The sequence below is a fragment of the Equus asinus genome, chromosome 1, assembly GCF_041296235.1.
Source record: "Equus asinus isolate D_3611 breed Donkey chromosome 1, EquAss-T2T_v2, whole genome shotgun sequence".
Taxonomy (NCBI): domain Eukaryota; kingdom Metazoa; phylum Chordata; class Mammalia; order Perissodactyla; family Equidae; genus Equus; species Equus asinus.
In genome coordinates this window covers 142,780,486-142,802,901 of record NC_091790.1, presented here as the reverse complement: position 1 = coordinate 142,802,901, position 22,416 = coordinate 142,780,486, and positions in this window count along the sequence as shown.

Sequence of the window (22,416 nt, the reverse complement as noted above, 5' to 3'; positions counted from 1 at the left end):
ATCCTTGAATTACAGATGAGGGAACTGAGGCGAGGTGATAGAACATGTCCAAATTCACCTAATAAATAATGCAGTTGAGACTTGAACTTTGATAGATCTGACTCCAGAGCCTGAGGTCTTAAACTCAGCTTTATTGGTCAGTCTATCCCTGTGTTAAATTTGGCAAACAAAAGGGGAATTATTTTGTTTACTGGTTGGTTTTGGTTTAGGGCTTTATGGTGTTTGTCCACACATTTTTTTAATGAATTTGTTGCCAACACATATAGACATGAAAACCCAATACCCTGTTTCTCTTCAAAATGGGAAGATCTGTGAACACTTTGCCTTTATTAACTTGTGGCTTCTGCCCCACAGGTATTAGTAGCAGTTTTTCCCTTTAAATGGTGCTTTCAGGCTACAATTTGCCATAATTAGTCTTAGACATTCTTTGAGGTTCTATGCCTGGAACCTTTAGGCATTGAGTTTGAGATCTCTCTCTATGTAAGTCTTGATAAAAAACCCAGAAAGATGTACATTTCAAGATTGGTAGTAAAACTGTGGGGGAATTTATGTTTTCTTAGCTGTTTTGTGTGTATGTGTATGTTTTTAAAATTTTCTGCAGTGAATGTGAACTATTTAGGAAAATAAAGAACACTGCTTAAAGTGTAAGGCTTTCAATAAATGGAAGAATTTATTTTATGTGGAAAGAAGCTTTGAGTCAGTCATGATTCCAGGTGCTTCCTCAGTACAACTGTTCAACTCCCTGGATTAATTTTTCTAAATTACAGCTTTCAAAAAGTAACTCCCCTACTAAAAATATTTCAGTGGTTTCTAAGTTACCTTTGTAACCTTCTCTCTTATTGCTCACAAATATAAAATACTAAACATAGCTGCCGCTTTCTTGTTTCTGTACCTTGTAATTTGACCTTGACAGTACTCCTGAGCACATCTCAGGGTATGTATTCCACCTTCTGTTTAACTACGCAGATCCTGCTGAGTAAGATACTACTGATTAAGACAAATACCTGCCTCTGAGATAAACTTTCTTCACTATTTTAATCTACCAATTCCTGTCTTCCAATACCAATCTACCATATTCCTGTCTTCCTCCTATGAACATTCATATCATTTAATACCTGAAGCAACCATTTAATACATATGTTATATCTTACTTAGTATATGAAATTTTCCATGGGTATATAATTCATTGACTGAATGAAATTATACATGTTTGAGAGAAGAGCATGTTGACTTTACATCTTAGTTACAGAAAACAAGGGAGGAGAGCATTTCCAGAAGAAAAAAAAAAGGTGGTCAGGGTTGGCCCGATGGCATATGGTTAAGTTCACTCACTCTGCTTCGGCAGCCTGGGGTTTGCAGATTTGGATCCTGGGTGCGGACCTACACAGCATCATCAAGTCATGCTGTGGCAGCATCCCACATACAAAGCAGAGGAAAATTGGTACAGTGGTTAGCTCAGGGAAAATTTTACTCAAGCAAAAAGAGGAAGATTGGCAATAGATGTTAGTTCGAGGTCAATCTTCCTCACCACACACAAACACACACACACACACACAAAGTGGTCAAAGCGTATTACAATTAAGATGCCATAAAAAAGGCTGAAAACTATCTAATGCTTTTGACAGTTAAGAGATGACTTTAGCAAGAACAATTCCAGGTGGACTCTGAGGCCAGTATAAGATTCAATCATTAAGTGTTGTCGTTGATAACAAAAAACCCAGATCTTTGATGTCCAAATGAGTACCATTCTACTCAGTATAGTCACGTTAGATTTTCAAGTGTTGATTCTAAAGGTACTACTGCTGTCAAATCTTTTTTTTTAATCATTCTTTTTCAAATCTCTTTAAAAATGAAGGCTTTACCACAAAAACCAACCAACTAACAAAAGAAACTGTGTTTTGAGGTTAACCCTAATGATTATACCTATTAGCCGGGGACCCAGTAGGAAATCAAAAGCACACTCAAAGTGAGTGATTAAAGACTGTAATTAAGAAATTATTTACAATTTTTTGAAAAGGGGCTTAGGGAAATTGATAAGGGATGGTGCAGAATACCATCTCTTGTCTATAGTAGCTACAGTAGTGAGCAACTCTAAGACTAAGACAGAGAGGTCTTGGTTAATGAAAGTGTAGTTGCATGGAGAGGGCTAACTCAAAGATGTTTGGCCTTCAGTAGAAGGACTTAGCAAACCCTTTATCCTTCACCATCCAATCTCTGACTGGCACCTCCCATTGGCACAGCATAACTAGAAGCTAGGGGACAAGGGGGCCAGCTGATGCAGTTGATATGTCAGCTTCCTGGGCCACCAAGCAGGATGGAGAGTGGAAGGTGGATCTGGAGAGGCAAATGAAAAATACCCAGCATGTTATAAAATTTCAAGTCTGATCTAGAAATCTAATTACTTTTAGAACTAAGCCTGGTGAGTAAAAGAGGTAATAATGCAGAGGTCAGATTTTATGTCAAAAGCAGGGAATTGTGGCAACAATGCACACATGAGTTCATCCAAAACCTTCCAGACCAGACTACATTCAATTAATGAAATTTTCCAATGTAATTACTTTAAGCGACACTACACATAGATATGTTTAACGACTAATAACCTTTTTAAATTGTGTTTTCTTATTCACATGCGGAGTAAGTAGAAAATTTAAGTAATGTAGTTGATGTAATAGCAACTTTATAAGTTGTTTCTAAGGTGACGTAAAGGGATATACCCTTCGAAATTACTGAAAAGTTTTACTCTCTGAAGGGGAGCAGAATATGTCACTGTAAAATATGCCTCTTTGGCAGAAGGATTATTTTGACCTGGTTATTTAAAAAAAAAAAAAAACAGCAGACAAGAAAGAATCTCTGAAAACAGAGTAGAAGTTATCCTTTTGTAAGAGACATTTATGTTTATAAGGAAAATCCCCATTTGTAAGAATGTCTCCCCCTTTGTACCAGGAAGTGAAGGATGACCAAATCTCTAGAAACTCTTGTCAGTGGAGAAGGCAATGACTTAAATTTACATCAGAACCTTGCCCTTGTATACTGTGCTTTTCCTGGTAGTCTTCCATTACTGGTTTCCCCTGTCTCCAACATCTTCTTTTGTGTTTAGCTGGAGATGGTATTTAAGGTGATGGCTTGGCCCTTTGGGGGGAGTTATTCAGTTTTCCTGGGTATCTCTCATGTATACAGGAGGTACATATGTTATTAAACTTCTGTTTGTTTTCTCTTGTTAATCTGTCTTTTATTGCAGGGGTGTCTCAGCCAGGGACCTAGAAGGGTAAAGGAAAAATTATTTTTCATCCTCTACACATCCAGTATTCTAAGCTTGAATACGTATAGAGGCATGTGTCTATAAAATGTTAAACGAGTGAGACAAAAGCCAAATCCAACAGAAAGGATATTTTAGGCTAGTTTGTCCAAAAAGGGTTACAGATGACTTTTTTTTAAGCCAATAATTAACTAGTTCACTTGCTCTGGCAAGTATAAATGCCCACATCCTTGCTGTAGACACCAGAAGGGGAGTCCTAAATGTTCTTCTCCTAGTCATGCACCAAGGATTCACCTGCTAATGGCATGTGAATGGAGAGAAACCCAAAGCACTGGTGTTGGCTTCTCAGGCATCCACAGATAAGCAACACATCTGCCATCCTAGCTATTTGGTAAATGATGAGAACATACAATACTTTCATGGGCAGAGCCCACACAGTTGAAGGGTAATCCTTGCTAAATTAAAAGCCAGAACCAAGGAAGGGAATTTTATCCATTGTTATTTCACTATTTGTAGGCTAAGAAATGTGTAAGTGTGGTCTGATTCCACTGCGCCCATCCGGAAGAGACGCTCCTTTCCTTCAGGACATATCTTTTTGAATCCCTCTAATTACTTCTAGAAACAGGAAAAATATTTTTGGATGAAATGCTCCACTGTCAGTATGATAGGATAAGTTTAGATGGGAAAGCACTGAAAAACCTGATCTAATCAATACATGATAAGTGATACATTGGACTGCATTTAAAAAATTAACATTGTCTCATCGCTTTTGTGAATCTAATTATATTTTTCTTGACAGTATACGTTTTTACCTTGAACTCACTCCTCGAATAAAACAGATGAAAGTTATATGCTAAACATTAAAGAAAAAACAATATAGTTTAAAATTCTTTCTTAGAAATTTTGTAGCAATGCTTTGGGTTTTTAAAAGGAGATTTCTGAGATATAAACTAAAAACAGAGTATAGCAATTGTGCTCCCAATGCTTCCTTCATCTCAGCATTTCCCTCTTTTCATCTCCTAGTTTGTTATTCAAGTCTTTCCATTTCAAGGACGTTTGTGTAGAACTAACAGGGCTCAGTGTTCATGTTATTACACCTCTGCCTGGTTTTACTTTTTGCAGTGTAGCCTTTCCTAGCTGTGGCTGTCACTCATTAGAGCCCCAATGTGCTGCATGAGGCAACACTTCGTAAACAAGGCAGCGAGGGTCAAACGCTGTGTTACCAGGAGGAAAGGAAAGAGACGGCTGAAAACCAAAGCGACATCCTGCAGGGAACAATATATATGTCATAAAGTTTGGGTTTGTGTGGGGTTTAAATGAAGTTGTTTAACATTCAAATCCCCTGAGTTTTCTCTTGCTGCGTTTGCCAGCAAGAGCACGGCTCATTTGCACATCCTGCCTTCTCTAAAGATCCCCCTTGTTTTCCAAGTGCCTAAATAGCTCAGGCCCAGCGCTGTGCATCCAACAAATCACAGAGCATGCCTGCATTCTGCTATGTATCAAAGTCTCTTAATATGCCGACAAAGTTCTCCAAGGTCAGGAAAGCAGTTTATCAACCTTTTATATATCTTATAGTAGCAATAAATTTATTCTAGTGTAGGACCTATGAATATTTCAGACACTGTGAGAAAAACTCTTTGGCCCAAGATATTCTGTGTGCCCAGAGTTTGAGCTCCAGACAGAGCCATTCTTCTCTATGCCACACTTTTATTGTTATTCAGCTGCAGTAAATGCAAAACTTTTCAAGGCACTTTCTGCAATATTTGCTGTTTAAAACAAAATTTTCATTTAGGAAAAGACTTTTTTTGTACGTCAAATTTCTCTTTTACTCATTTCTGATTGTGTGCCCTATCAAACTTTTAAAGAAACACAGGATTCATGTGCTTTTTTCTCAAGCATCCCATGGAAAATTAGTTTTTATGTGTTGAGTTTTTGTCTAAGTGTTTTTTCTTCTTCTCCAGTAATGAAAGAGATCACATTACAAGTTAGGATTTAGAATATTGCTATACAGTCAAGTCAAGAGTCTTTCATCTATTTTTCAGATTAGATGATATTAATGTTTCATCCATTTTCCAGATTAGATGATGTTAATTCTCAGGCACCCTCAAAAGTTCTTGTACAAAGGACCATTCTCAGACCTAAGTTTGGGGCAAATATTTTTTTTTTTAAAGCAGGAGTAATGAGGAGGAAATGGAAGTAGAAACTTTTCACCTGCTTACTCACCTTCAAAAATGATGTACCATCACACCTCAGACAGGAGCCCAGGCTGTTTGGGGATTAATGGACCAGAAATTGAGTTTTACCTTTTCATTTGTTTTACATGTAGGCACGCACTCACTCACACATGTACACACACACACACACCCACCTCTCCTCAGCAAGTTACTCCCAAATACTTATTCCTCTAATCAAGATCCACCAAGTGATACTTCGATGAGCCCCTCATTTAGAAAGATTCTTAATAAAGTTGGTTTCAGGTAGGACATGACTCATTTGAAGATTATTTTTTGTTTTTCTTTGCTTTGTCTTTTATACACAACTTGACCCTCCTGAGTATATACTTTACTCCTATTTATGACCTTGCTCTTACATAGGACTTCACGGTCTTGAACCTGCTGTCAAGTTACTTACTTGATTTCCTGACAGCTGTTACATCAATTTTATTTTTCATGTTCATGACTTTTACTTACAAAGACTTCATCATCAGATATGGCACCCAATATCTGCTCTGAACTTTTATATCTACCTGATCAGGTCAACTTTGTATTTTTTATTCACCCCTTAGCATTGAGATTTTTTTGGTAGTTAAAATGTTTTTTTTTATTTTATTGAGGTCATAATAGTTTATAACATTGTGAAATTTCAGTTGTATATTGTTATTTGTCAGTCATCATATATATGTGCCCCTTTATCCCTTATGCCCATCCTCAACCCCCTTCCCTTCTGGTAACCACTAATCTGTTCTCTTTCTCCAGGTATTAGTTTATCTTCCACATATAAGTGAAATCATACAGTGTTTGTTTTTCTCTGTCTGGCTTATTTCACTTAACATAATACCCTCAAGATAAATCCATGTTGTTGCAAATGAGACAATTTTGTCTTTTTTATGGCTGAGTAGTATTCCATTGTATATATACACCACATCTTCTTTATCCACTCATCAGTTGATGTGCACTGAGTTGCTTCCACATCTTGGCTATTGTGAATAATGCTGCAATCAACATAGCGGTGCATAAGTCTCTGAATTGTTGATTTCAAATTTTCTGGATAAATGCCCAGTAGTGGGATAGCTGAGTCATATGATATCCACATTTTTAATTTTTTCAGAAATTTCCATCCTGTTTTCCATAGTGGCTGCACCAGTTTACATTCCCACCAGCAGTGTATGAGGATTCCCTTTTCTCCACATACTCTTCAACATTTATTGTTTTTTGTCTTGGTAATTATAGCCATTCTAATAGATGTAAGGTGATATCTCATTGTAGTTTTGATTTGCATTTCCCTGTTGATTAGTGATGCTGAACATGTTTTCATGTACCTATTGGCCACCTGTATGTCTTCTTTTGAAAAGTGTCTGTTCATATCCTCTGCCCATTTTTTGATGAGGTTGGTTGTTTTAGTTGTTGAGTTATATGAGTTCTTTACATATTTTGGAGATTAACCCCTTGTCGGGTATATGATTTGCAAATATTTTCTCCCAGTTGGTGGGTTCTTTTTGTTTTGGTCACGATTTCCTTTGCCTTTCAGAAGCTCCTTAGTCTGATGTAGTCCAATTTTTTATTTTTTCTTTTGTTTACCTTGCCCCAGTAGAAATGGAATTTGAAATGAAGTCGAAGAGTGTACTGCCTATGTTTTCTTCTAGAATTTTATGATTTCAGGTCTTACCTTCAAGTCTTTGATCCACTTTGAGTTAATTTTTGTGTATGGTGAAAGACAATGGTCTACTTTCATTCTTTTGCACATGGCTGTCCAGTTTTCCCAACAGCATTTATTGAAGAGACTTTCCTTTCTCCACTGTATGTTCTTTGCTCCTTTGTTGAAGATTAGCTGTCCATAGATGTGTGGTTTTATTTCTGGACTTTCAGTTCTGTTCCATTGATCTGTATGTCTATTTTTGTACCAGTACTGTGCTGTTTTGATTCCTACAGCTTTGTAGTATATTTTGAAGTCAGGGATTGTGATGTCTCCAGCTTTGTGCCTTTTTCTCAGGTTTGCCTTAGGTATTCAGGGTCTTTTCTTGCTCCATGTGAATTTTAGGATTCTTTGTCCTATTTCCATGAAGAATATCATTGGGATTCTGATTGAGATTGCACTGAATCTGTAGATTGACTTAGGTAGTAGGGACATTTTAACTATGTTTTATTCTTCCAATCCATGTACATGGAATATCTTTCCATTTCTTTATGTCATCATTGATTTCATTTGATAATGTCTTATAGTTTTCATTGTATAGGTCTTTCACCTCCTTGGTTAAATTTATTCCTGGATATTTTATTCTTTTCATTGTGATTGTGAATGGGATTGTATTCTTGACTTCTCTTTCTGTTAGTTCATTATTAGAGTATAGAAATGCCACTGATTTTTGTAAGCTGATTTTGTACCCTGCAACTTTGCTGTAGTTGATTATTTCTAACAGTTTTCTGATGGATTCTTTAGGGCTTTCTATGTATAAAATCATGCATCTGCAAACAGCAAGAATTTCACTTCTTCCTTGACAATTTGGATAAATTTTGTTTCTTTTTCTTGCCTAATTTCTCTGGCCAAAACCTCCAGTTCTATGTTGAATAAGAGTGGTGAGAGTGGGCATCCTCATCTTGTTACTGTTCTCTCCTGACACTGAGATGTGTGATGCTAAGATTAGCCTCCTCCACGCAATTCATTTGTTTCTTATCAGATGTACTTCCAGCCGACATGTCATCTCTGCTCCAACACAGTCAACTGGGTTCGATCTGGGGATATTACTTTTCTATTAGCTCTCTGAGATTCTTTCTCTTTTCCTTTCTTCATAGTTTGAATCGTCTGGCAGAATTACATATGAATAAGGATAAGGGAAAATATATGATTGTTTTTAATCATACCATCTCTCTCAATCTATGGAAGATTATGATGTCTTAGTTGTTGAGTCTCTCTCCTACTCATGTTATCTAACATAAGACATTAAAAATAAGCAAAAGTTTTTTTTAATTGATCTATAATACGAATCAGAATTGATTTATAATACAGCCAAGTCCAAAACATATTCAATAAATTAGCACAACATAAACTCACTTGTATAACCACAACTCTGTTCTTAAAATAGAACATTACCAGCTCCAGAATCTTCTTTCATGCACCTCTTTCAATCATTATACCTTTCTTTTCCAAAGTTAACCTGCCTTTGAAATAAACCTGCCTATGCTTGAACTTCATATAAATGGATTAATAGAGTACGTGTTCTTATTCATCTGGGTTCTTCCATCAATATATTTTGTGATAATTATTCATGCTGTGTGGTTGTATTTTATTCAGTTTTATTGCTTTATCATATTCTATTGAATGAACAGTGATTGATTGATTATAGTGTTCCTAAATACTTGTCTTGTTCTCACCTTCTGACTATTAGACATAATGCTGGTGGGAACATTTTTGTACACATTTCTTCCTGCATTTTTGCATAAATTTCTCTTAGGGACACATATAGAATAACGGAATTGTTAGGTCTTAAGGGATACATATGCTCAACTTGAAAATCAAATAATTTTCTAAACTTATAACAATGTACAAACCTGTTGCTCCATACCTTCACAGATATTTGTCCTTTTAACTTTAGCTCTTGGTGGATATGCAGTGGTATCTCATGTGCTTTCAATCTTCATTTCCCTGAACGATAATGAGGTGAGCACGTGTTCATATGTATATTTGCCACTTGGATATATAACACAGTTTAATGCAAATTCAAGTATATTATCAAATTTTCCTTTTCCTTTCATAAAAAATTGATACATAATTTTTAAAAAAATAGCTTATGAATATGACGTATTTTAAATATCTTCTCTTACTCTGTGAGTTGCCTTCTCACTCTCTTCGTGACGTTTTTTGTTGACTCGAATGTATTGATTTTAATGTAGTTCAATTTGAGAATCTTTTCCTTTATGATCAGTATAGTTTTTCTCCTCTTTAAACAATCAATTGTTATGCTATGGAGAGGAAGATAATCTTCTATGTTATCATCTGTTAGCTCCTGGTTGTCTCTCAAACTTTTGTGATTTTCCAATCTGCCATCTTTTCTCATACTGGCTTCCAGTAGTTGAGGGTGTGCTGAGTCCCATCAGTGTCCCAAAGGGGAGCATCACAGTTAGGACCTAGATACAGACTGATTAGAAACCCAATTCTCAGTCTCCAGCAAGGAAAGTATGTAGTTAAGCCCCATCTAAGGATAACCTGGAAGACGGATGTTTTTACCTGCTCTGTCTGCACTGAGTCCTGATGTATAATCATGGGGAGGGGGTGCTCCTGTGCCTATTTAAAAACTGCTTCTTTGTTTGCTACAGTTCTGTGGAACTTGTGAATGCAAACCCTGTTGGCTATCAGAGGTAGGTGATTTGGGGGCCCGTCCCTTATGTGGCAACTGCAAAACCTGGAACACCAGAATCATGTACAAGCTCTTTCTAGGGAGATACTTGGTCTTCTTGTTGTAGCAAGCTGGAGGAAGAAAGCAGGGTAATGCCCACCAGCTTCCCCAGTCTCTGGTGGAGGATCTGTGGCCAGTCCCTAAATATGTGCTAAATTAGCAGCCAGATGCTCAAGCAGCAGCTTGTAAAGTATGCAGTTAGACTTCTTCCAGGGAAAGATCAGGAGACAGGCATTTTTTGACTGTCCCCTCCCTGCAGAGCCCAGGGGGATAGACACAGCTGGCACTGGCATACCCATTAAGAACTGCTGCTTTATTTGCTACAGCTTTGTGGGTCTCGTGGATGCAAGCCCTATTGGTTTTCAGAGCTAGGCATTTTGGGGATCCATCCGTTGAGTGAGAGTCTTAAAATTTGGCACACCAAATGTGCAGTCCAAAAATTTTACTCCTTAGGGAGATTCAAGTTGAGGGTTCCTTCCCCTTTGTATGGCACCGTGTCTGGGGTAGTGTTTATGGCCTTTCCTACCCATTATGATGTGAGTAATTTCTCATTCCAGTAGGAGTTACTCAGCCAGTTTCTGGCGTTCTTTCAGAGAGAATTACTTCATGTGCAGCTGTACATTCATTGTGTCCATGGGAGGAGGAAAGTTCAGCAGCCTCCTGTGTCATCATCTTGGTCAACCCTTCAGTGTATCATTAGTTTTTGTAGATCATTCTTACATACTTGAAAAAGTGAGCATTCTACATTTGTTGGGTATAGTGTTGTGTCTTTATATCAAGTCAATTTTGATAAAGATTTTTCTCAAATATATATATAATTACTAATTTGTTGTTGTTTTTTCTATTACTTATTAAGAGATATTTTACCATCCTCTGGTATAATGGTGTATTTGTCTCTTACGTTCCCTCAATTTTTGTTTCATACATTTTGAAACTATATTTTAGGTGCATGTATATTTGGAATCTTGATAGGGAAATAAGTATTTCGTCAGTTTTCTTATGCTTAAAATAAAACTGTTAACATTACCCACAACATAAGGCTGTTGTGAAGATTAAATGAGTTAACATACTTGAAACCCTTTGGAGATTTCCTGGTGTATATTATGCACTATATTTGGGTTTTCTATATTTTTGAACTGATTAAGAATGTTGTTTAAAAAAAAAACAAAAGTAAGCTCTTAGAAACAACTGGAATATATTTTTAAATCAGAGGAAAAATTAAAAGCAAAGAAAGAAAAGCTTAGAAAACAAAAGCATAAAGCCTGTTGACAGAAATAAGGTTAAGTGTATCAGAAATGAAAATGAATGAATCAAATTACACTCCCCTGGCTAAAGAAATAAAGATGAAGAGATATACAAAATCTCTAGAAATATTTCTTCAAAGAGATACTTAAAAATGTTACCTGGTAAAGATGGCTAGCAATTGACCAAACTGATTTTTTTTTCCTGAGAGTATAGCTGGAGTCTGCTTCCCAGCCTTCCTTAGAAGTCCATTTGATCAGGATCCTGAGTTCTGGCCAATAGAATGAGAATGGATGTCACTTGCCTCTTTAAGGTCTGGTGCATGAAACCCTCTCAAGGGTGAAGCTCTCTACCCTTTTCTCTTCAGCCAGCTGGGTATTAGTGTCCAAGGGAAACACGATGGCCACGTGGTAAAGGTGATGAGGTAACAAAATTGAAGAAGCTTGAATCCCTTAACCACGGCTGTGAAAAGAGCTACCCATCAATTGATGCAATTAGTATTAAATACGGAATAAGAGGAAAAGTTTACCAGGCAATACTAGCAAACAAAAAACCAAACAAATCAGTGTCAGTAGTTATTTTACATAAAAAGCATTAAAGAAGAAAAAAATCCCAAAGGCTATTTTATATTTATAATGTGTACAACCCACAATGTGGACATAACAGTCTTGGACTTTTACTCACTAAATAATAAAATCAATGTTAGGTTAAAACCAACATGAAACACAATTGCAGAAATAGAAGGAAGAACACAAAAACAATATTACCGGACAGTTTAACAACTCAATCAGACTCTAAGTGAACAGCTAAAGGAGCATTAATCAAAAGGAATTATTTAATAAACTGAAAAGAAAATCTCATTAAAGTAGTAAACATACAGATTACATTTACTGATCACCATCCGGTACAGTTTGAAATAACATCAAGAACCAAACCAAATATTCATTTTATTAAAATGCTTTCCTATATAATTATTGTTCAAAGATAAAATTAAGCCTATAATTACAGATCATTTAGATAGCTTAAAAATGTTTTAATTAAATTTAGCAACCGGTATTGACGAAAATCCAAGACAACTTGTAATAAAAGAATTTTCCTGTTGGATAGTAAAAAGAAGGAATCTCAATCCATAATGTTAAAATGTTAAACAACAACACAATTATAAATGCGAGGTAGATAAAAACGATTTTCACTTTTATTTAGCATTTCTTTGTATTTTCATACCAATATCTATAACATATGAAACAGAAATGAGACAATCTATTAGAAATGAAGAAAAAAATTAGCATTATGTGTGCTAATGTGTTTGCATGTCTAGATGACATGAGAACCAATGAATATGCTTAAAATTAATGAGAAAGGGATAATGTTCCTAGAACGAATAAAGAGGTAAGAACGAATAGTTTTCCAATACGCTTGAACTTCTCATAAGATTGCTATTCACAGTAGCAGCACAACAAATGAGAACCAATAAAGAGTAAGATTTATGTAGAAAATGACGATTTACTGAAAATTCAAAAGAAGATTGTAATGAATTCATATTGACAACTTGTTCCTGAATGAATAGATTACATTTTTTTGTTCCCACTTTACATTTCTTTTTAATTTTAGAGAAATTGCTGTCAAATATATTTTCAGTATCTAGAGAGGGATTCTTTACTCTTAGTTAAAATAACTAAGAAGTGAGGGAAGTCAAAATCTTTTTTGAGAAAGAAAAGAAGAAAGGAGGATAAATTTCAGTAGTTTTTAAAAATCACGTTGGCACGGAACAAGTTTCAAAGCATAAATAGGTATGAACTAAACTCTACTAGAAAGAAAATATATATGATAAAGGAATTTACAAACACATACAACTGAGAAACGTAGTTATTTATTTAAAAATAAAATGTAAAGAATGACTAAGTAGAAGGCAATCTATATCAATAATTCATTGATTTCAGTATGAAGAACAATTCTAAACATAAATGAAATGGAATATAGCAGAAACAAACAGAATCAGTATACTCAACCACATAATACTTTTAAAGTATCATATAAAATAGTAATGTAGAAATGTAGGTAAACACATATAGTAAAACAGAAAACAAGAAAATAGTATTACACATATAGGCCTGCCATCCTTAACATATAGTCATCTTATGAATAAATAGGAAAAATACTTAGACCTTCATTATAAATGGGCAATGAACTATAAGATAAAAGATCAATAACCATAAGAAAAATGTACCGATAAAAACTGTGAATTAGAGTAACAAAATGTTCCTTTTCACTATCAATTTGATGAAGTTATTTTAAAAAATAATGATAATCAACTTTTGTAAATGTGTGGAGAGCCAAAAATTGCATATACTCCTGTTGGAAGTATGATATAATACACCATTTCTGGACAGCAATCCAGGAATATCTTTCAAAAGCCTTAAAAACGCACCTATACTTTCACCTAGTAAGTCTATATGTACGAATCTTCAGAGTTCTGTTTATCATAGTGAAAATATCAAAATGAAGCAAGGTCCAAAGTGGCAAGAATATTTATGTCTTTAATTATATGGGAGTTTTATATTCTTTTTTTTAGTTTTCAAATTCTCTGCAATGTAGATGTATTTTCTTAGTTAGGGAAAATCAATATAATTAAATATCTTGTGATTTGTGTTATTATTTGATCCACTGAATAAAGAAAATAAAGATAATATCTATTTTTGAGTGCCTACTAATAAAGATAGTATGTTAGTAACTTACTCAAATAACCGTTGTGAGGAAAAAAACGTACAAAGGAAAAAGCAAGCCAGTCTGAGGAAAAAATTATCAACCAATAAACTGATAAAGGGATAATATAGACAATATTTAAATAACTTGTAAAAACTAGTGTGAAAAACTTTTTTATAAAATAAAAATAGACAAATGGTAGGAGCAATTCATCCAAGAGTAGAAAGCTTTAAAAAGCCACTAAAATAATAAAAGGATGTTCAATCTCATAAACAATCATGAAAATGAAAATTAAGATGAGAATTCTATTTTATACTCATCAAATTGGCAAAAATTAAAAAGTCTGACGATACCAAATATTAGAAAGTGTCTATGGCAGTAGCAAATTTTATACCCTGCCAGCCATCAATAAAATATCCAGTAATATTGAAAGGGTACATTTCATAAAGTCTATAAATTCTATCCAAGAAAAATGTAGGCCCATATATATGTCACTGCAGCTTTTTGTTTGTAATAGTCTCAAACTGGAAACCACCCAATGTCTATCAAGAATAGAATGAATGAATTGTATTACGGACTATAGTTGGACTCCATAGAAAATCCTGAATGAAAATCTAGAACTGGAGAAGAATACATAAGTTATAAAGGCTAACATAATGTTTAAAACCTTTGAAGCACTGCTATCTACTTACACATCTACATCTCTCTCCAGATAATTTAAGAATACATGAAGTAAAAACCATAAACACTTGTCGGAATTACATAAACAAGGTATAAAGGCCAAACACGATGGTGGTTACATATGGGCAGGAAGTGTGATCTAGGATAGGAACTGAACAGGTAAGCTGGAATCATCAACTCTGATTGTAACGTGTTATTTCTTTAAAAAAATTATTCAAAGCAAATCCAGTAAAATGTTGCAATTTTACAAAGCTGGGTATAGATTTGCAAATGTTAATTTTTTTATTCTCTATAATTTTCTATCCTTTTTACTTTTTATAAATGAAAGTAAAGGAAAAAATATAAAAGAATTACCCAGGTGAGGAATCTTGACCAGAATATGACAAAAAATACTTAACCAGGTCACAGCATGGCTTCTGGAAACCAGCAAGAAGTAAAGTCACAGTGCTGTATAGGGTTATTGAGAAATTTGAATATCACTTAATTTGATGCTCTGGATATTAATGAGATCTTAGGGAAACATATTTTGTGGGGGGTTTGACTTTTAAGTAGAATTATTTAAGAGATCTCTCAAGCGAGCCAAGAGTTCATCCAACCAGCTAGGCTTCTGTTCATTTACTGCAGGCTGACCATGTGTAGAATGAATAGAAGTAGATCGAAAGACGAATAATATGTTGACTCATTTCAATTCAAACTCTCCCTTTATTATTTAAATAATAATTATGGTGTTATATTTTGTGTTCAAGGTGCTGTAATAAATAATGTGTAGGCTTTATCTCATTTAATATTCAAATCATTCTATGAAGTACATGTTAATGTTATCTCTATTTTATAATTGACGAAACTTTTATTTACAGAAATTAAGAGTATGTCTTAGGTTACACTCCTGCTATGTAGTATAAATAGTGTTTAAAACCAGGAAGTCTGATTCTGAATTCAGCTCTTAATCAATATGGCATAGTGCTTCACGGGCCGACCTAGTGGTGTAGTGGTTAAGTTCACAGGTTCTGCTTTGGTGGCTTGCGATTTGCTGGTTTGGATCCTAGGCATAGACCTACACACCACTCATCAAGCCATGCTGTGTCTGCATCCCACACAGAAGAGCTAGAAGGATTTACAACTATGATATACAACTATGTACTGGGGCTTTGGGGAGCAAAAATAAAAGAGGAAGATTGGCAACAGAAGTTAGCCCGGGGCCAATCTTCCTCACCAAAAAAAAAATATATATATATATATACTATAGTGCTTCAGCCTGAGATATATTATCCTTTATGAGGGTAATGAAATGGGTAAGAGACAAAAAGGAACTGTAGACAGCTGCTTTTTAGTGTGTGTGAGATGACATATGGCAACATCATAAACATTATGGTTAGATTCTGATATTGGTTCAGATGACTTGATGCTTATTTTTGTTGCAACATCACCAGGTCTCAAATTCTTAGATCTTTCCTTTTATGATTATCTGCTCAAATTATTACTACTGTAGACCAGAAGATAAAGAGAGATGTATCTTGTCTTTGCTAATACTGTTACATAGTTACATATGAAAACCACAAACTATTCACACCAGAGCTGAGGGGGATTCGGATCAGGTAAAGCTGAAACATGAAAGTATTTTAATACCAAAATTCCAGTAATGAGTCGACTAACCACTAACAAAAGACAATGTTCACCACTCTTATAGGACAGCGCATTGTGTCCTGAAAACTGACATGAGAAATGCTTTCCAAAATAAGGACACAGAGACAAAACCCCACACTCCATTAACAGAGATGTGTGTGGCAGCCTTGGACTTTATAGCTCCAATTTGCCCACTGACCTAACACCACAGAGCAAAGAGTAAGACATTAACAGAGTGAAATGGTTCATTAAGCACCCACACAGTCCCTTGGCAGTGTTAAAATCTTGCCATTTACTGTGTCATTGCCAAGTGTTGTTCCCTTATCAGCAAAGAGGGCCACAGAGAATGAGCCCAGTAGAAAGGAGTGTGTGGACCGTCCTGTGCCATTAACTTCAGCCAGCTGAATCAGTCTATCGTATAAATGTGGCCCTATCTAAACAGGAAAATTCATAACAGGATATATTTCCTCTCTGTCTGGACAGGGACAAAGTGAAAAAACAGCCTAAGGAGCAAACACCATAATCCTTGGTACGTGAATGCCCTTCTTTTTTTTTTGCAAATAAAGTAGAAAAATAACATGGGAAATACTGAGGAAGATTCAATTAGACCTTTGTGGGCTGTAAAAGAAGGTAAAATGACATATTTTCTCTAATCACTTAATTTTACAAGAGGAAGAATCTCATTAGCTAAGAAGCATAAAGTATTTGTAAGAGGAGAATAAGATTAATAAAATGTGATCTAAGAAATATAACTTCCTGGACAGTTAGATATGTTGGACCAATAACTTAGATGGTCTGTTTTGGAAAGGAAAACTAATGTTTCTGGAAAAAGACATTTCCAGAAAAATCTGTAAAAATGATGATGGTTAATGAAACTGCATTTTAAAAAAACAACACCTTGCATTTTGCATTATTAAAATAATCGTGGTAGATTTCTCAGGATATTATATATTACATTACACAAATTTTAACAGCCATAAAGATCAAAAGATTTACATAGTTTACTACATACCCGGCACTATATGCCTTAGAAATATTCAAGAAGAGGAAACTAAGGCAGAAAGAGATCAGCAACTTGTTCAAAGTTACACAGTTTCAAGTAATGCTGCCAGAATTCAAATCAAATCTATACTCTCATCTACTACTTCAGAGATTGGTAAATGTTTTCTGTAAAGAGTCAGATGCTAACTATTTCATGCTTGTAGGTCATAAATTTCTCTGTTGTTATTCCTTAACTCTATTGATTGTTGTGGCATGAAAGCAGAAACAGACATTACATAAGCAAATGGTCATGGCTGTGTTCCAATAAAACTTTATTTACAAACATGGGGATAAGCCAGATGGACTGCAGTGTGAGGATCCCTGTACTACTTCAAGATGCTTCTGAGACTGATTCAGACAACATTGCTATTATACAAAGTCTCATTAGAAGCATTTCTAAATTGTGCGTTATTAGAAATGTATTCACCTCAGATTCTTTTTTTATTTCTATTGCTGCTGAGAGGCTGTCTGTATGCTTTTGCTAAGACACAGGCAGCTGCAAGCCCTTGGAAGAAGACAGAACTTCTCTCTCTTGGAATCTTATCCTCTTTGATATCTAGCTCCAATTCTCATGCACGTGCCAAGCCAGATCAGTCAGTTCAACCCTGGAGTGACAATCATAGCATTTAGCTCTCCTTCATATCCTCATTACTGTCTTTCTCTCGTTGTTATTATTTTCCCATTATAAAACAGCAAAGAACAAGACAACAACAGGATATCATCCTTGTGGCAATTACATAGAATCTTTAAAATGCCTTAGTTCAATTTGGAATAATAAGGCAGTTGAAATAAATAAATACTGATAACTTCAACATAAAGAACAGTTTTCCCAGCCATCACTGCCAAAACAAGTATAATCACTTCTATGTCACTAGGTTTATCTCAGTTACTTACAATGTCTTGACATAATCAGCAAACTTCTCAAAAATTTCTCTGATGTAACCTGCCATTTTGATGGTAAATATTTTCTGTGAGATATAAAAAGGAACTCAGTATTCCCCTGATCAGGACAGGGGAACAGAAGGTGTAGCTGCAAATTTTTAACATGACTTTGCCAATCAGTAGAAGAGCTGTGGAGTCAGTGTTCCTTGTGTTTATATTATCATCCTGGGGGGAGAAGACAGACTGAGAGGCCAATTCTTCCTCAGTGGGGTCTCTAGTAGCTCGAAGAATGAGCCTTTATCCGGTGTAATCAGAGCCACTCAGTAATAGCAGAATTTCTGAATTTCTGAACTGCTAAGTTCCTTTCCATTTCTAGAAGAGAAGAGATGCTGCTTATTACATAGAGTTTTGGTTTTTTTTTAAGACCGTGATATTTATTATAGGAATTTATTTATCTCTATCCCATAAATTATCTATTTAAAAAAAACTCATTTTGTGAAATATCAACTTGTTTTCTGAGAACTTTGCTGTTTATATCCAGGGCATATATTGGACTAGTGGTACTGAGGTGATTATATATATGTTATTAGTGAGGGCTGAGACAACCACTCCTAGATTATCGAAAACAAAAGGCACATTTGTATTCTTTGAATGTTATAAATTATTTTTTAAATCACTATCTCATTCAAAAAAAAGAATGTGTATAAAGCACAGTCATTGCAATTATAACAGTAAGATTTATAAAACCTAACACATCAGTGCTCACTTTTGCAAGAGAACATTGCTAAGGTACTTAAAGCCTTTCTGAACTCATCTCTCTCTCTCTCCTTGCCAGAAGCAACCACTAAACTGAATATTCTCTTTAATATTCTCTTGCTTCTCTTTATAGCACAGGTTCTCAATCTTGGCTGCACATTGAAATTATCAAGGGAGCTTTGAAAAATACTGATGTTTGGGATCCACCTTCAGAGCCTCTGATTTTACTGGTCTCAAGTACAGCCTTCATATTCTGTGGCAAACTGATACGGTAATATTATTTCCACGTAAAGCCTTAGTTCAATGAGAACTTTATGTGAGGGATGCACAAGCATTCTAAGATTCTCTCACTTGGCTCTTCACGTTCCATTATGAAAACAAATAATGCCGAGGTCATGATACACTCAGTCCCAGTCTCCCTCTTCTCTTTCAAACAAGCCTGCACAGCAAATCTGGATTCCTATTTATGCACTTTATCTCCCTTTTCTCTTCCAAATTTCTTATTCCTTCTTCTTCCTTAGTTGTCATCCACATTGAGCACAGAGCATTTGGGAAATGGGAAAGCTGATTGGGAGAGCAGGTTGCTTATGGAGGAAAGTAGCAGCAAATAGTCTTTCAAGTAGGAGGAGATCAATTTATGCAGGATCTTGCAAGCCGTACTCAAAGGACTGGATGGAGTCAGTTAGGCAGAAGACAATCATTGAAGGAGTGTCAATGTGCTCCAGCCAAAGGCCACCAGGAATACACCTAGGTTAACAAGCTAGGTTTATTGTTGCAACAGGGGTGGAGGGACATTCACCATGTGGTCTTCTCAGTAAGAGGTGTTAGGAAAGCCTGTAACGGGGTTAGACTTTGGTTAGGCAATTGTTGGGGTTTGCGGAAGTAGACTTCACTCCAGATGGAGTGGTGTCAGAAAGAAGCGGCAGTTCTATGATTGGGTGTCTCAATAAGCCTTATCAGAAGGAATGTAGACAACAGAAAGGACAAAGTTGTCATTGGTAAAGAAGCAGCAGTCACTCCTTTTAGCTGGGACAGAGATTGTGTGGGTTTTGTGGCTTGTGCAGTGACCTTGTTTCATGTTACTTTATGATGCCCTCAGAGTGACCTTGTCTGATGTTTATGCTCTCTGAGATTGTTGATGTCCCATCAGGCCATATGTTTATATGGCCTCACGGTGAGCATCAGACCAGTTCCTGGATGTTAAGGTTGTTTGTTTGTTTGTCTGTTTGTGTTTCAGAGTTTAATCACTAAAGTGATCGGATGAATGATTTAACTTACAGAAATGTGGAGAATGGTTTGGACTAAGGAGAGACTAAAAGCAGAGAGACCAGACAAGAAATTATTTTTAACAGGAATTAAAATCTCTTTGAGGGCCAGAGCTATAGAGCTATTTAACATTATATAGACTCTAATTTCAGAGTTGGTTTGAGAGACAATTGATGTTTTAATGTGATGCTGTAACAAGATCACGCATTAATTTATTCACAGTATTCAATAAAGTTTTCATTAAATACTGGCAGTGTCAAGAATTTATGTGTTCTGAGGAATTAAAATAGAAAGCTGACCTTTTGAAATTGGGTTATTAAATATTTCCCATTTAACCATGTTTCACAGTCCAGCTAAGTGTCTTAAATAAAATATGGTTTATGTGTATATTTCTCTGTAGAATGGTAAATGAAGTGTTCACTTAATGCACTAGCAATTCAGTAGCATGGGGATATTTTTAGAAGTTCATTGTAAGAACCTAAGACATTTGAAAATAGGAAAAAGGCTATTCAGTTTAATAGAGCTGCTTTTCATCAGAGATATTAAATGTATTTTTCACATGGCAAATTAAGTGAACTGTTATACTGGGCCATTTTGATACTATCTCACTATTGTAAAATAAAAACGCCTAAACGTATTGCCTAGGTTAAAATAGTCAAACTTTACATTTTATGCTTAACAGAATTTGGAAACTTGATTGCCACAGTTCATTTATTGCAGAAGATTTTAAGAGAAAAGCATCGACTCCCATACTCTTAATATTTTTATGTCATTGAACCATTTAAATAAGTCAGAGTCTATGCATTGGATAAAACATTAAGTTTAATATAGAGAGAAAAATTCCTTAAGTGTGGGAGTGGAAGGGTGAGTAAAGATCAGTGAAGCCTGAATGCCCCTCTTGAGAAGCCCCTAAAACTCCATATATTGGCTATAAACAGCATTTTTAGTTTTATATTGCAATTGGGAAACACCTTGAAATCAAACGAAGGATTTGTTCTTTTCTCCTGTCCATTCCAAATTTACGGCAGTGTGTTAATGTAAACTATTTGTTGTAATTTTGTTGTAATATTTTTCCTTTTTATTCTCATGCTCATCAACAATTTTAAGTTTTGGAACTTTGTACAATTTATCAAATAAAAATCTGTAGTGTTAAGATTACTTCTAAAAATAGAAAATTCATCTGGAACCTCTAGAAGCAACTACTGTTGTTTTTGGTAATATTTTTGCCCAATTAAGTGGTTAAAGTAGTCAATCGTTCAGAAAATTCTGATCTAACACAAAGTGAAACAAAAATAATATCTTTCTTCCATATGCTCTTATTTCCCTCTGATCTTTTGTTCACCTCTCGTAACCGTTCTGTCTCTCTATTTCTCTTTCTTTGTTTTCTGTTACTTTATCTCTCAATTTCTCTCTTTCAAATTCTTTCAAATTTTCTATCTTTGTTGGTACCTAATTTGTATCTCTATGTCTGTCTGACCCTCCCCTGCATCTCTCTCTCTCCCCATATCTCCCTCTAGAAAAATACTTTCAAATCCATTCAGACCCTCAGGAGGTATACCATGTCCTCAGCTAAAACATCTCATTTAAGACGTTTTACATTATCCTTGGTTATTTTATGCTGCAGGCAAAAAGAACTTCGCAGTTTTGGTATGAACATGGCAGTTAACTAAATTGGAATATTTCCACACATCCTCCTCCAGATAATAAAGAAAAGAAAACCATCCATGCCTCAGAACTACAATATGAGTAGGAAACACAATACTGCAAAATTTAGTTTACATGCAAGTGGTGAAATGCACCGCTCACGTCCATGGAGCCAGCTCCGGAGCCCGTGCCAGAACAAAATAGTAAGCGGAAACTGAGTGAGAATGCAACCGCCACTGACCGGTAGGAGAATGCAAAAAAAAATCACCCCTAGAGAGGGAGCAATGGGGGAAATATTGAGACAAGATCTGAGACCTGGAGGAATAGAAAGGAAGGTGAAAGAGGTTTTGTAAGAGACCGGAGGTTTCAGTCTTTGGAAGGCTTTGCTTGAGGAAGTCCGTGCAGGGTGAAAGTACATAAAAAATGAGAAGAAAACTATCTCCATAGTGATAATTGATTCAGACAATGAGTATTAAAACCACTGGAAAAGGATTAGTTACACAGTCTCAAAGTATTTCCCCATAGGTTTAATATTAATTAAAAAGGGAGAAAGTGACTTACAGAGTCGCAATCTGGTGGATACCATATTAACCAAGCCGTCGACATTTTTACCACCAATAATGGTGTAAAATGAGGGTGATCTGATGCTCTGAGAAGGACACAGTGTCACTTGTGGTATTCTGGCTGAAAACGCTTGACCTGAATCTAATCC